This window comes from Oncorhynchus keta, chromosome 26, assembly GCF_023373465.1.
Source record: "Oncorhynchus keta strain PuntledgeMale-10-30-2019 chromosome 26, Oket_V2, whole genome shotgun sequence".
Taxonomy (NCBI): domain Eukaryota; kingdom Metazoa; phylum Chordata; class Actinopteri; order Salmoniformes; family Salmonidae; genus Oncorhynchus; species Oncorhynchus keta.
In genome coordinates this window covers 32,770,699-32,787,614 of record NC_068446.1, presented here as the reverse complement: position 1 = coordinate 32,787,614, position 16,916 = coordinate 32,770,699, and the positions used below count along the sequence as shown (strand labels likewise).

General features: G+C 41.2%; 1 long non-coding RNA gene across 1 annotated transcript; it reads right to left on the bottom strand.

Annotated features, from left to right (window-relative positions):
• Nucleotides 1–12,598: 12,598 nt before the first annotated feature.
• LOC118359268 (uncharacterized) lies at nt 12,599–16,489 on the bottom strand. Its single transcript, XR_004820632.2, has 2 exons — nt 16,290–16,489; nt 12,599–16,073 (listed from the first exon to the last, which is right to left on the bottom strand). It is a non-coding gene; the product is annotated as an uncharacterized LOC118359268 (long non-coding RNA).
• Nucleotides 16,490–16,916: the final 427 nt, after the last annotated feature.

Here is a 16,916-nt window from a genome sequence, read left to right as displayed (position 1 = left end):
GATGCGAAAAGTGCAAATCATTCCCAGAACAACAGCAAAGGACCTTGTGAAGATGCTGGAGGAAACAGGTACAAAAATATCTACATCCACAGTAAAACAAGTCCTATATCGACGTGACCTGAAAAGCGGCTCAGCTAGGAAGAAACCACTCCTCCAAGACCGGCATAAAAAAGCCAGACTATGGTTTGCAACTTCACATGGGGGACAAAGATCGTAATTTTGGGAGAAATGTCCTGTGGTCTGATGAAACGAAAATAGAACCTTTTGGCCATAATGATCATTGTTATGTTTGAAGGGAAAAGGGGGAGGCTTTCAAGCCGAAGAACACCATCCCAACTGTGAAGCACAGGGGTGGCAGCATCATGTTGTGGGGGTGCTTTTCTGCAGGAGGGACTGGTGCACTTCACAAACTAGATGGCATCATGAGGGAGGAAAATTATGTGGATATGGATATTATGTGGATATATTGAAGCAACATCTCAAGTCATCAAGTTAAAGCTTGGTTGCAAATGGGTCTTCCAAATGGACAATATCCCCAAGCATACTTCCAAAGTTGTGGCAAAATGGCTTAAGGACAACAAAGTCAAGGTATTGGAGTGGTCATCACAAAGCCTTGACCTCAATCCCATAGAAAATGTGTGGGCAGAACTAAAAAAGTGTGTGCGAGCAAGGCAGCAAGGAGATGCCGCAGCCATTTCGTGGGGCTCCTACGTCTCAGCGGGATCGTCCGGCTTTCACACCTCAGCCGATCGTCAGTCTCCCACACCTGAGCCTGTTCGTCAGTCTCCCACGCCTGAGCCTGTTCGCTAGGCTCCCACGCCTCTGCCGGATCATCGGGCTTCTATGCCCCAGCCGGCTTGTCCAGCGGCCATGCCTCGGTCTGCCCGTCAGAGGGGGGAGAGTGGGGGTACTGTCATGCCAGGTCCCGCTCTCCCTCTCTGGCTGACCTACACACCTGTCACCATCATTACGCACAGCAGCGCTCATTGGACTCACCTGGACTCCTTCCCTTTGTTGATTGCCCCGTCTATAACTGTCGGTTCCCCCGTTTGTTCCCTGTGTCTGCATTAATGTTGTTATGTGTTCATGTCCATTCCATGTTCTGTTCCATGTCTGTTCTGTTCCATGTCTGTTCCGTTCCATGTCTGTTCCGTTCCATGTCTGTTCTGTTCCATGTCTGTTCTGTTCCATGTCTGTTCTGTTCCATGTCTGTTCCGTTCCATGTCTGTTCTGTTCCATGTCTGTTCTGTTCCATGTCTGTTCTGTTCCATGTCTGTTCCGTTCCATGTCTGTTCTGTTCCATGTCTGTTCTGTTCCATGTCTGTTCTGTTCCATGTCTGTTCTGTTCCATGTCTGTTCTGTTCTATGTCTGTTGACAATTAAATGTTCACTCCCTGTACCTGCTTCTCTTCTCTACCAGCGTTGATCCGTACAGTGCAAAGCAGTCATCAAGGCGAAGGGTTGCTACTTTGAAGAATCTCAAATATAAAATATATTTTGATTTGTTTAACACTTTTTTGGTTACTACATTATTCCATATGTTATTTTATAGTTTTGATGTCTTCACTATTATTCTACAATGTAGAAAATAGTACAAATAAAGAAAAATCCTTGAATGAGCAGGTGTGTCCAAACCATTGACTGGTAGATGAAAATTCTCTTGGCAAATCGTATGGTCTGGAGCTTATCATGAGGTATTCTATCTCAGTTGATCAAAAGCGTGAGACTTCCTTAACATTAAAGATTGCGCACCAGCTGTTGTTAATAAAGAAACTACACCTCCTTTTGTCTGACACAAGTCTGCCGTTCGGTCTTGACAATGCATCGAAAAACTAGTGAGATGTACAGCGTATCGATGTCCTTGTTCAGGCACATTTTCGTCCAAATCGAGGTTAGTGATCGCTGTTCTGTTGTCCAGAAGTTGGTGTCGGCAAAAGAAAATGATGGTAGTGACATTATATACAAAAAAAGTTCAGATCAGAGTAAAAAAACACAAAATAGCATAATTGGTCAAGAGCCTGTGAGACAGCTGCTATCCACTGCATTGCCATTGTCCGTGAGACACACCTCCTGCTGTGTGTGCGATCAGAGTGAATACGTGAAAGGAAAGATAGTATGATGATTGAATATTTCTATGAGATCATATGTAAAGTATAGCATGCATTAGTCTCTACCAGTACCCTAATAAGTCTAATAACTCCAGTGTTTACCCTAATATCCCCCTAGTAACCCCATTGTTTACCCTAATATCCCCCTAGTAACCCCATTGTTTCCCCTAATATCCCCCTAGTAACCCCATTGTTTACCCTAATATCCCCCTACTAACCCCATTGTTTCCCATAATATCCCCCTACTAACCCCATTGTTTCCCATAATATCCCCCTACTAACCCCATTGTTTCCCATAATATCCCCCTACTAACCCCATTGTTTCCCCTAATATCCCCCTACCGTTTCCCATAATATCTCCCTACTAACCCCATTGTTTCCCATAATATCCCGTAGTAACCTCACTGTTTCCCCTAATATCCCCCTACCGTTTCCCCTAATATCCTCCTACTAACCCCATTGTTTCCCATAATATCCCCCTACTAACCCCATTGTTTCCCATAATATCCCCATACTAACCCCATTGTTTCGCCTAATATCCCCCTAGTAACCCCATTGTTTCCCCTAATATCCCCCTACCATTTCCCCTAATATCCCCCTAGCAACCTCAGTGTTTCAACTAATATCCTCCTAATAACTGCATTGTTTCCCCTAATATCCCCCTAATATTTTTAGTACCATTTTTTTTTTAACCAGGTAGGCAAGTTGAGAACAAGTTCTCATTTACAACTGTGACCTGGCCAAGATAAAGCAAAGCAGTTCGACACATACAACAACACAGAGTTACACATACAGTACAGTACAGTACAGTATAAAAATAAGTCTATATACGATGTGAGCAAATGAGGTGAGATAAGGGAGGAAAAGGCCAAAAAAAAGCGAAGTAAATACAATATAGCAAGTAAAACACTGGAATGGTAGATTTGCAGTGGAAGAATGTGCAAAGTAGAAATAAAAATAATGGGGTGCAAAGGAGCAAAATAAATAAATAAATAAATACAGTAGGGAAGCGGTAGTTGTTTGGAATAAATTATAGATGGGCTATGTACAGGTGCAGTAATCTGTGAGCTGCTCTGACAGCTGGTGCTTAAAGCTAGTGAGGGAGATAAGTGTTTCCAGTTTCAGAGATTTTTGTAGTTCGTTCCAGTCATTGGCAGCAGAGAACTGCAAGGAGAGGCGGCCAAAGGAAGAATTGGTTTTGGGGGTGACTAGAGAGATATACCTGCTGGAGCGCGTGCTACAGGTGAGTGCTGCTATGGTGACCAGCGAGCTGAGATAAGGGGGGACTTTACCTAGCTGGGTCTTGTAGATGACTTGGAGCCAGTGGGATTGGCGACGAGTAGGAAGCGAGGGGCAGCCAACGAGAGAATACAGGTCGCAGTGGTGGGTAGTATATGGGGCTTTGGTGACAAAACGGATGGCACTGTGATAGACTGCATCCAATTTATTGAGTAGGGTATTGGAGGCTATTTTGTAAATGACATCGCTGAAGTCGAGGATCGGTAGGATAGTCAGTTTTACGAGGGTATGTTTGGCAGAATGAGTGAAGATAATAAGAATATAATAACCCCATTGTTTTCCCTAATATCTCCATAGTAACCCCAGTGTTTCCCCTAATATCCTCCTAGTAACCCCAGCGTTTCCCCTAATATCCTCCTAATAACCCCAGTGTTTCCGCTAATATCCCCCTAGTAACCCCAGTGTTCTCCCTAATATCCCCCTAGTAACCCCAGTGTTCTCCCTAATATCCCCCTAGTAACTCCAGTTTCCCCTAATATCCCCCTAATAACCCCAGTGTTTCCCCTAATATCCTCCTAGTAACCCAGTGTTTCCCCTAATATCCTCCTAGTAACCACAGCGTTTCCCCTAATATCCTCCTAATAACCCCTGTGTTTCCGCTAATATCCACCTAGTAACCCCAGTGTTTTCCCTAATATCCCCCTAGTATCCCCAGTTTCCCCTAATATCCCCCTAATAACCCCAGTGTTTCCCCTAATATCTCCCTAGTAACCCCAGTGTTTTCCCTAATATCCCCCTAGTAACCCCAGTGTTTCCCCTAATATCCTCCTAATAACCCCAGTGTTTCCCATAATATCCCCCTAGTAACCCCAGCGTTTTCTCTAATATCTCCCTAGTAACCCCAGCGTTTCCCCTAATATCCTCCTAATAACCCCAGTGTTTCTGCTAATATTAGTAACCCCAGTGTTTTCCCTAATAATATCCCTAATATCCCCGTAGTAACCCCAGTGTTTCCCTAATATCCCCTAGTAACCCCAGTGTTTTCCCTAAAATCCCCTAGTAACCCCAGTGTTTCCCCTAATATCCTCCTAATAACCCCAGTGTTTCCCTAATATCCCCCCTAGCATTTTCTTAGTAACCCCAGTGTTTCCCCTAATATCCTCCTAATAACCCCAGTGTTTCCCTAATATCTTCCTAGTAACCCCAGTGTTTCCCTGATATCTTCTTATTATCCCCTGAAGATAATAAGAAGATAATAACCCCATTGTTTTCCCTAATATCTCCATAGTAACCCCAGTGTTTCCCTAATATCCTCATAATAGCCCCAGGGTTTCCCTAATATCCCCATAGTAACCCCAGCATTTTCCCTAATATCCTCCAAATAACCCCAGTGTTTCTGCTAATATCCCCTTGTAACCTCAGTGTTTTCCCTAATATCCCCTAGTAATCCCAGTGTTTCCCTAATATCCTCCTAATAACCCCAGTGTTTCCCTAATATCCCCTAGTAACCCCAGCATTTTCCATAGTAACCCCAGTGTTTCTGCTAATATCCCCCTAGTAACCCCAGTGTTTTCCCTAATATCCCCCTAGTAACCCCAGTGTTTCCCCTAATATCTCCCTAGTAACCCCAGTGTTTTCTAATATCCCCCTAGTTATCCCAGTGTTTCCCCTAATATCTCCATAGTAACCCCAGTGTTTCCCCTGATATCTTCTTATTATCCCCTGAAGATAATAATAAGATAATAACCCCATTGTTTTCCCTAATATCACCATAGTAACCCCAGTGTTTCCCCTAATATCCTCCTAATAGCCCCAGTGTTTCCAATAATATCCCCATAGTAACCCCAGCGTTTTCCCTAGTATCTCCCTAGTAACCCCAGTGTTTCCCCTAATATCCTCCTAGTAACCCCAGTGTTTCCCCTAATATCCCCCTAGTAACCCCAGTGTTTTCCCTAATATCCCCCTAGTAACCCCAGTGTTTCCCCTAATATCCCCCTAGTAACCCCAGTGTTTCCCCTAATATCTCCCTAGTAACCCCAGTGTTTTCCCTAATATCCCCCTAGTAACCCCAGTGTTTCCCTTAATATCTCCCTAGTAACCTCAGTTTCCCCTAATATCCCCCTAATAACCCCAGTATTTTCCCCAATATCTCCCTAGTAACCCAGTGTTTCCCCTAATATCTCCCTAGTAACCCAGTGTTTCCCCTAATATCCCCCTAGTAACCCCCGTGTTTCCCCTAATATCCCCCTAGTAACCCCAGTGTTTCCCCTAATATCCCCCTAGTAACCCCAGTGTTTCCCCCAATTACCCCCTAATAACCCCAGTTTTTTCCCTAATATCCCCCTAGTAACCCCAGTGTTTCCCCTAATATCTCCATAGTAACCCCAGTGCTTCCCCTAATATCTCCCTAGTAACCCCAGTGTTTTCCCTAATATCCCCCTAGTAACCCCAGTGTTTCCCCTAATATCTCCCTAGTAAACCCAGTTTCCCCTAATGATATTCCGCTAATGACTCCAGTGTTTACCCTAATATCCACCTAATAACCAGTGTTTCCCCTAATATCCCCCTAATAACCCCAGTGATTCCTCTGTATCTGAATATCTGAACCTGACTTGGACAGGGGGGCAGGGCAACCCAGGTTGTCTTTACCACACCACCACACCCCTTCCTTTTCCCCTGGCCGACACATTGATGGCGCTCGATACCAGATCCACCCCTTCTTCTCTCACTCCCTTACTCCTCCTCCCTCCCTCCTTCCCTCCGCCCCGGGCAGACCGAGTGGTGGGATCTCCGTTTGCGCACAAAGGAGCCTCCTCTATCTGCATACGCTGCACATAAAAGAGCCTTTTGTCATGGGCTCCGCACACATGATTGTCCGCCTTTCACCCCGTAGAAAAAAGACCACTCTGTCTCCGCCAACCAACTCCACCCCCAATCCCCCAGGCTCCCCAATCCTCTGCAGCCCTCCAACCACTCCCTCCCTACCAAAGAACTTCTTAAGCACTTTATTAGAAATAAAGAGAGGTATCAGTGAGCTATACCTCACTTATTACTGTTAAGTGATTTTCAACATCATCAAAATGCTAGTCAAGTCTTAATTTCTTAGTTTAGGGAGCTCAAGTTTTGCTCTCTCATCCTCCTCCCGCTCTGTATCTTGCTCTCTCTCTCCCTCTCTCTCTCTGTTTATCTCCCTCCCTCCCTCCCTCCTCTTGGCCCTTCTGTGCAGCACTCACAGTGAGTCACAGTGGACTAAAGCATCTGCTGTCCTAAAATATAAATGCGCTCTCGTTTTTTGTTCTCCTCTCCCATCTCTGATATTTAAGTGTACTGAATGGGCACTAGTGGTTGGTACCATGCCATCATCCCTATTACTGTGGCAAAGGCACACTTGGGATTGCAGACTGTCTGAGAGCTGCCGGTTTTCACACTGTCATTGTGGAGCCGTCTGTCTTTTCATCCTACTGTCCTGTCGTTCTGAGAGCAGGGGGAACAGCAAACTGGTATGAACCTGTCAGAAAGGACGACAGTTAGTGCCATTATGAGACTGCAGTCTGCACTCCTCGATTTAATGTACTTTATTGATGAGGTTTCGACCCAGGTCTGACCTAATGAAGACCAAAGGGGTTCAAACATCCATAAAATACATCAGAGAATATCGGTTGCAGTGTAAAAACATGGCCTTTCAGCAAAGGTGCTTTACTGTAGTTCTGTACTTCTGAGTGCGATGAGCTGTTTTTCTCAAGAATTCAATCCAGTGGCTGCCATTTTGGCAGTGAATGATGACGGAGAGATATTCATTTGGGAAGAGTCAGAGTCGGTTGGGGAGGGGGAGAGAGCGTAAGTAAGGAGGCAGGTGTACCACACACTGTCGAGTACACGGGCCATAAAAATGCTCTCCTCAGCAGTTCCTTTGAAACACACACTGCCCTGATGCCTTCACTTTCAGTCCAAATAAGTGTTGACTTTACAACGCTCTTCCAGCCCGTCTTGCTATCACTGCACAGCCTTTTCAGGAGTGGAAGGATAAGACTGACTTCTCCTCCGTTGTCCATACTGCACAGTGCCATGTCCTCTCCCTGACCCCTGTGGCATGACAGGTCAGGGGCTGTCATGTAGCCGGCTGGGATGGCCTGTGCACAACTCTACCCCACACCCTGATGGGAGGGCCAGGGAGTCATTTATTTTCCATCGCAGACAGACAGCCAACTCCCTGCTTTAAGGTCTATCGAGAAATCAGTGGCTTAATTGACAGTGAGGGTGAGACAAGTTACAGAGTAAATTACAAATGTGTTTCTAAAAGATTTGGGGGCGATACTCTAAAATATGGTATGGAGACTTCAACAGAGCAGCTCAGTTTACAAATGGAAATGTTGTTTAGTTTAATTGTATATTTTTGTTTTTCTCCAAATGTATGTTAATTACACCCATGTAGGTTACTGCACAGAACTTGTACACCATAGAACTGTAATGCAAAATGTTATGGCATTTTAACTTACCTTTATATTTTTGGACAACGATAAAATAAAATGTACTGTGATGTAATGCAATAGCCCAGTTGTTAATAGTAAACATTGAACTGCTCACAAAAACATTGCCACGTTTCCTCACGTGGATTTGCATCCAACATTATCATTCTGTAAATCTATTGTGGTACAGAAATCAAACAGTCTGATCCATTTCAACTGCGATATTTCCTCAATGAAATGACCTCATTCTGGAGGTGTTGTTAACACTGGAGTAATGTTACTGCTGTAATTGATTCCACTGCCCCAGTAGAACCGTGCTCAGTACTGTTAGAGCAGCAGCTGGTATAAACTTTACTGAAACAGCAGCTACATTGGACCGGCTGCTACACAGTTTCTTATGCATCTGTTACTTTCATTAGTTTCACTGGTGAGAGTGTGTCTGGGATCAGTCCTGTTCTGTGTCCCAGCCCTCTGTACTGTAATGAAGCCACGTCAGGTTGAGAGAACGGGAGTGTATCTGCCAAGACAGTGAGTGATTGAGGCTTTGTTAGTGTCCTAGGGAGACACAGGCACAGGGTGTGTGTTACGAGATAGAGAAAGAGCATGAAGAGTGTGTGCGTGTTAAGAGGTGTGCGTTATGATGCAGCGACAGCAAACAGGGAGTGTGTGTGACCGAAGTAGAGGAAAAGCACATGGAGAATGTGTAAAGGAGAGTGAGAGAGTGTGAGGAGCGGCGATTAGGTGCGCCGGGTTCGGCTGGAGACAGAAAATCCTCTCACCGTCTTCTCGCCCCAGTCTGTGCCGGTAAAGGCACTGTGATGTTGCACAGAGTTGTCCTCGGCCTCGTTGGCGGTGGGCAAAGGCCCCTACATCACCAGGCTAGCGCCTGGCTCGCCCGCTCTTGGCTTGGCACACAGGAATAATAAAAGTGAGTGGCCCAGGCTGTAGGATATGTGAAGGGTGTTAGCAGCTAGCAGACCTCTCCTCCTCAGAGGACCACAGCAGGCAGAGGGGGAGCTCAGGTATGTAAGAGTCCATGGCCCCAGACTCACACAGGCTGGTGGTGCTGGTCAAGGGCACAGAGGGGGAAAGGAGAATATACTTGTATTGTTACGCTTCACCAGGTCAGGGGACTTTTGTCTTAGTGCTTTTCTGTTGTTGTTTCTTCTTCCGATTTATGTATGTTACTGAAAGTTAAGGTTGGTTGATTTTTCTTTGTAAGAATGTGCATTATCTTTGAAATATGCATTTGTAAATGTGTTATATTGCATCATATCAATGATTATCACTGTTAAATGTTTAGATTTAGGCCAAATATAATGGTAATTTTAAATTATTCTAAATGCCAGTGATATTTCAAATCATATGAGCTTAGATCACATTTAAACCAAATAGAATCCGATAAAATAACAATGTTATCTTCATTGTAAAAACCAAACTCATGTCTACCCATTTCAATTTAATACTACTGTTGAATTGAACTTGCAACTCACGTGACAAAGGCAGTATGGGGCATTTTTCAATTAGAATTTCATGTTAACTGTTCTACTCAAGGTCAAGATCAATTCATTTTGAACTGAACCCTGATATATTATAACCCTTTTTATGGTGAGGAGCTCTGATTCTGACCTCTGCTGTAGTGGTGTGTCTGTACTCTCCACATAATATGTCTGCTTCCTGAAGGGCCATGAGAAGTACTCCTGACTCGTTGCAATCTGGGTGTCGCCCCGTTTATAAAGGTTGTCCATTCTGAGGTCTGATATCGGATAGGGTCCATTTTGTATTGCAAGCTCCCAAGCTTTCTCTCCCTTCCTCCCTCTCTCTCCTTCTCTCTCTCTCTCAGATTCCGGTGAGACACCGCGAGGTGAGTTTAGCGCTGATGGAATATCATATCTGTTTGTCTTGTTCTTACTTATTGAAAACCATCTACTTTACATTCAGTCACTGTGTTTATTTGTGTGTTTATATGTTTAATTATACAATAATATATCAAATCAAATTTTATTGGTCACATACACGGGTTTAACAGATGTTATTGCGGGTGTAACGAAATGCTTGTATATATGTAAGATATGAAGGTATGTATTAGAGCCTCTGTATTAGCTTCTGATTCAAGTTTTTGCATACAAAGGTGACTAAACACCAGCTAAATGCTACTGAAGTTGGATGATGAATTGGCAATCGACAATATAGTTTTTGTAATAGTGTACAGGTGTAAATCTTAATTTGATCACCCTGTTGTAGGCTTTCCTGCGATGTTTATTTAAGGTTTAAAAAGGCTTCTGAAGTTTGTAATTTCCACAAATTTCTAACTTGATTGTTCTATACTACAAATTTATAAACTCCTACAAAAATGGCCATTAATTATAATCCACATAATAATTCAAATGTCCTGTTGGTGCAGGATTATTTTCCTGGTGTAGCAAACTGGCAAAAATTAAGATCTGACATCTGTAAGTAATTTCGTAAAATTACTTAAATATTTCCCTGAAAACACATGTTAAATAGTTGAATTACTATTCTCCGACATACTCAATGCATAAAAACCATAACAAGATGACATTAATCTTCATGACTCTTGAATCTTGTAAGTTATTCCCACATGCTTTGGCCTTGACTTCTCATTCAAAACGTCAAATTTATGAAAAGCATCTCTGTGTAAAGAAAGCATCAATACAATAATCTCACAGCTCATTGTTTAATGACCATAGCATATTGGTTTGCTGGAATTTCACAGATGAATACATATATACAGATGTAGAGGTTAAAGTGTTAAATGTTACTGATAAAGGTTCATACCTCTTCAATTAGAAGTGAATATATATCATTTGCAGCATTGCTTACTGTGTCAAATGATACTGTGCAGTTCATTTTCATAAATTCAATGATTATTTTCTACTTGTTAATGTTTTATTTAAATTAAAGAGAGTGTTACTTGTTGCTTAACAGGTGCATTGGAAGAGTGAAACAGTTATTCAAAGAAAATAAGTTGGCGTGGTAAATGAGTGATACTTTGCCAGAGTGGTGTGTGCGAGCTTATTTCCTTTGAATACATGTTTTATTGGAAAAATATGCTATTTCGATATTTCAAAATCCTTTCAATATAATTTACGTATAAATAATTTGTTCCCATCTTTTTTGAAATTCTGATCATGGGAAAATGCTTAACCTTGTTGGCAGACTACTTATTTTAGCTTAAAAAAATGTAAATCACAATGTTTGATTGTAGATGAAGGACTTGCGATATGGCAGTTTATTATTGCATCATGTGTTACAATTACACGCAGATGCACCTGATTTGGTTGACAAATTTCGACAGATTCTTTGGAATAGCCCAATTTAGGTTTGAAGTGATTTCTTCTTACCCGGTTGATATTCATTCTTGATTTGTAATATCAGTTATTATCTAATCAATGCACTTTCAATGATGTATTCATTCTATATTAATCATATAGTTCCTACCCCCTTGTATATAGCCTCACTATTGTTATTTTACTGCTGCCATTACATTTTTTGTTTACTTCTATTTTCAATTTTTTACTTATCAATTTTTTACCTAACACTTATTTTATTAAAACTTCTTGAAGCATGGTTGGTTAAGAGCTTGTAAGTAAGCATTTCACTGTAAGGTCAAAACCTGTTGTATTCGGGGCATGTGACAAATACAATTTGATTTGATTTGAAATGTAAGCTCTTTGTGGTAAAAAGTTCCACCTTTTTCTATTGAGGTATGTAATACAACATATTTTGTGACAGTAACTAATTCATTGTATTATTCATTGCTATAGCAACAGAGTTATTTGTTATGTATTGATGTTCTTTCCAAAGGCCCTTCATTATACATATATTGAAAATGGTATTGTCATTAGAAAATACATTATATCTTCTATTTTCAATTCAAATGAATAATTGACTTTTATAATGTTAAGTTGAGCTGTGAACCCATTTCTAAAAAGAAAACACATGACGAATGGAACATATTTCACAAATACAATTTTCTTTAAGATTGTACAATATTCAAGTGTAAATGTGTACAACAAAGCAAATTCTTAATTCTTAAACATCACCATCTCAGAAATTGATTTCCTCATACACATAATAATCACATTTCATATTTGTTTTTCAGAAGAAAATGGTATCATTACATTATGAGGTATTGCACATAACAGTACACCCAATGAAATGAAACCTTGCTTGTTTAGTTTCAATAATGAATATGTAGGTGTAATCTGCCAGGAGATATAGGGTTAAGTCAGCTTCCACTTTTTCACATTGACACAATGAATTTACGTCACCCACTCAATACATATGTAATAATTGAAAATGTGTGAATAAGCATGTGCTGTTGAAAGGGTCTATCTATCATATCGTGTAATATTATCCATGATATCCACACTGCGCATGTCTTCTGTCCACCATTTTGTGATCAGAACTTTATCTAAATGCTCCCATTTTATGAAGTGCCGTGGAACACTTGCAGCTCAGTAACACGGAGGATCAATTTGAGGGAATCTATTGTTGTGTGGGGTGTAAATAAATTCCTTGACTCATGATCATTGTGAAATTAAATGTCAAAGATACACATTTGCTAATCATACATAAAACAAAACTTGAAATTAAACAAAATGCCCGGTATAAAGTTCAAAGGTTTCTTATATTTTGTTTCTCATGGCAATACTACTATTAAGTATTACTGTTTGTAATTCAGAATTGATACTCAGTAATTAATTATAGTGATTGTAAAAACTTTTTTCAAGCAACGTTGCACCCATCCCTACCACCGTCTTGTAGTGTGTGTGTGTGTGTGTGTGTGTGTGTGTGTGTGTGTGTGTGTGTGTGTGTGTGTGTGTGTGTGTGTGTGTGTGTGTGTGTGTGTGTGTGTGTGTGTGTGTGTGTGTGCGTGCGTGCGTGCGTGCGTGCGTGTGTGTGCGTGTTATTCTTACACATAGACAGAGAGGGAGAGTGGCGGTCGCAGTCAGCTGCCTGAGGTGACGGGCCAGAGGTCAGGGGTGTTAATAAGACGTGATGTGTAGACCCTGTGAGTGACGTCCCTCGGGGATAATCCCCTATTCAGCATTAGTTAATGTGTTAGTCATCTTTACCTTCTTAAAGCAAACAGCACTGGGTTCCTCATTGGGCCTCCCGTATAACACTTTTAACCCCAGGGTCATGGCCTTTGTTCCCTGCTCGATGGGGAGTGCCCTCAGAGGTCAGGTGTAATAGAGAAGTTGTTTAGACACGTGCCGGGTTGAAGCAAGACCACCTCATAGACTCACTCGGCCCCTGTTCCTAGAGAGGGAGTCCAAGTCTTTCATCCCTGCGTACGTAGGGCCATCCAGCCTTGTGGGTTGGTGCTATCCTCCTGATTAGCTTCCTTTAAAACAGGCTCCCTAATACATTCAGTCACAGGCCAATTCTTCCTTGAGTGGATGGTCAGGGGGCGGGGAACATGGTTACAAATAATTTGTAGACTGCAAATTGACCGCAATAATCCCAAACAGACATAGTATTTGACAAAAACAGAATAATTTCAAACCTAGATAACATTGGGATACGATCACATACTGTATGCCTCTGTTTATGCGTGGGAAGACTTGGGAACAGATTTTCTCAATTAAAATCACTTTAAGCTGATGTCCTGGTGATTTTACAGTCTTTTATGTCCAACAATGAAAATTATATCGTTTTTATTTTGTATTATTATTTGTATTATTTTTTATCAGAAAAATCAAATCACCCGAAGGCCGAAGTTGGCCCGCAGGCGACCTGTTTTGGAACCCTGCTATAGAATATCAATTGTTTCTGTCTGATGTGTCAGCTGTATTTGCCTGGTATCCTGATGCAATGCAGTTTCCTGCACAGTCAGAAATCTGGCTTGTACTCCTGTTGGTGGTTAATGGGTAAAGGAGTGTAGATCATGTTTGCCTATGCGGCGCTACTGCCCACTGCGATTTCATATTCCTCAGCCTTCCTTTCCTGGCTGTTTCCTGTGTTTCTAGACACTAAAGACAAGCAAACAGGCTCCTAATCATGTGTCCTCGACCAAGTGTTAGGTATGACAGCTTTGAAAATACAGAGACCTTGTGACTGTTACTCTGTGACTCCAACTTATGTATAAAAATGATAGAGCACAAAACGTTTTAAAGTGAGGCAGAAAAAAAAGACATTTCAATGAGATAAATCAGAGAATGCCATGATTATGCCCCCTGTGCAGAAAATAAAGATGTAGTGTTGTACATAGATCTATCTTGTCGTTCTTTTGCAAAGATAATGTGTTGCATTTAGTTTGATCTTCCCTTGGCCGACCCTTTTATTTAGTTAATTACTCATAACACATGAGAAAAGCAAGAAGTGAGAATCCACAACCTACATTTTGCATGATCAGGAATTCTTATTATCGCAAAATAAACATTTGATGTATTACATATTTTTTGTTTACCATGATAAGATCCAACATGCATACTAACAAAAGTAATAATTTTCTGTAGGACCAGTTGGAGAACATTATATTTGCATGATCTGTTTTTACCATATATACTAGTGATATACATTATACATAACATTGAATGTATTTATTCATCTGTACAGCAACTACATATGAAATTGTTGGATACTATTTTAGTTGTTTTGTCATAGATTTTAAGTTATCTAAGACCACATAGCAATTTTCATATTGATTGTGCTTAATTTTTTCTGTTGAATTATGAGTTTCTTATTCCAAATACTTCCTTACAAATGTATAACCAGCTTGTCAATTTAAGGGTTAAAAGACAGAAACTAAATGTGTGAAGATTTTTCCTGGAGTCGTTGTAGTTCACTTTTTACTAAATGTGTAGTACGGGAATACATTTTATTAAGCAAGGTTAAGTTTTGAATGTATCACAATATGTTAACATTCCGAATGAAGCCTGCCAATGACATGGCAGCGTCCGCCATTTTAATGAACATTTCCTTGAATAGGACCGAATGATTGAATCGGTATTCACGTGTCGATAGCTAAGCCACATTTACTGACGTGTTAGTTAACTTCCTACTCTGATCATTCTCTCCTTCACCATCCACTGTAGTGAGTTATGTGGATTTGTAGCATTTCAAAACCAGGAACATAGCTTTGACTAACAGGTTGGATATTTACTTTAAACTTTATTAACCATTTAATCTATTGTGATTTTATCTAAAGATTCTAAGAGTTAATGCTGATTCAGATACATAGCATTCCATAGCATATCGTAATTATTAACAATAGGGTTAAGAAATCCCTTCAAATATACTAAAGAAGGAATAATTACATTTACCTCCCTGTCCTCCCTCCAAGCTTTTTTTCTGTAGTACTAGGACATGTTTTTTTTAATGGTATTGTTGTAAAGTTCTTATACACACCTGTGTAAGAAAGCATTCCTTAAAAAATATCTAAGTTAAAAAAATATTCAAACGTGCCATCTTAAAATGGCTTAATTTATTATTTGAAATGTGTTTAAAGAAAGCATGGTTAAAGTAATTTATAATTCTAAAACACAACTTAAAATATAATAATTACATATATAATTACATATATAAATACATTTTTAAATATAATTCATTACAGACAAATGCAACCAGAGTAGAGAAGAGGGGAACGAGGTAGAGGCACGCAGTCGTAAAAGTTGGCATCCTCCCAAAACCAAAACCCTATCCTCAAGTGAACTTCTTGCAAATGCTGTGCTACGTGCACACGAAGCTAAATTATTACTACAGACCGTTCCAAACCAACAACTAAAACAAATTCATAGTTCCATGTCCATTTTCCCTACTGTCTGTCCTCTACTGAAACTGAGCAGGATTGTGCATACAAAAATACATATTCTTAATATATATCTACATTATCCACAAACTGTATGTTTAAACCTATATGTTTCAACGCAAAGACGTGAGTTTTTCAATTGGTTAAAACGCATGGCGAGATGTGACGTGAGGCTGCGGTGCTTTGGATTGGGTTCTAGGGTTTTTAGGGTTCTAGCTCATTCCAATGCAGACACATCCAACCCATTTTGTGTCATTTTTTAAAAAGAAGACTAGAGAGACCGTTAATAACGCCCGAACTTGGTTGCACCATGTCTTCAGTAAGTAAATAAAAAACAATGTTTTTTCCCTCTGCAGGTCCATTGAATGTGGCCACCTGTGTCTTATTGAACCTTGTCATGAAGAGAGGAGGAGAGGAGAGAGTCCTCGGAGTGAGCTATAGCGGAGGAGCCTCCAGTCGGTCCGGTGTTGCTGTGCTGTTCTAACGAGGGAGAGAGAAAAAGCCAGCGATGAAAGGAACCGGGTGGCTGCGTTAGGAAAAGTACCCCTCACAGACTCACTCCGCAGACAAGACGGGAACCCTGCAGCAGCAGCCATGTTGGGTAGTTTTGCCTGAGCTAACCTAACAGCATAAATGTCCTCCACAAACCAACAGAAGGTTACACAGTAAAAGCAGCAAAATGAGAGTTTTCCCCACCTTTCCGTTCTGCTAGGCATGCAGTCCCCTGCTCTCCTCCTTTACTTCTCATGTGGCATTAAAGACACAAGGCATCAAAATAAGTCCTCAAGAGGAGACAGAGATTTTACACTTTTCCTTTTTCTGGCTTTCTCTCTTTTCAGACCTTCTGATACTTCGGGGAGAGAGAGGGGGAGACGCGTGAGCCCAGCCTTTGCCGTTTTTTGGAACCAGAGCCAAAAGAGGCAGGAAGTTGTTTTACAATAGCCTTACAGTAATCTGCCACAAGTGGAAAAAGCCAAATGCTGGTCGCAGAGTGGAGAAGGTGGCGGGACAGAGAGAGAGAGAGAAGCGGGGAGAGAGGAAGGGAGAGAAGGAGCATAAAAAACTCAGATAGGCAGGCACGTGAATCAAAAGAATAATCAGTATGAACTAAGATGGAGGACTAGTCTGCCATGTTGTTTTGTAGTCCTGTAGTACATAATAGTACATAATTGTGTGTGTGTGTGAGTGTGTGAGTGTGTGTGTGTGTGTGTGTGTGTGTGTGTGTGTGTGTGTGTGTGTGTGTGTGTGTGTGTGTGTGTGTGTGTGTGTGTGTGTGTGTGTGTGTGTGTGTGTGTGTGTGTGTGTGTGTGTGTGTGTGTGTGT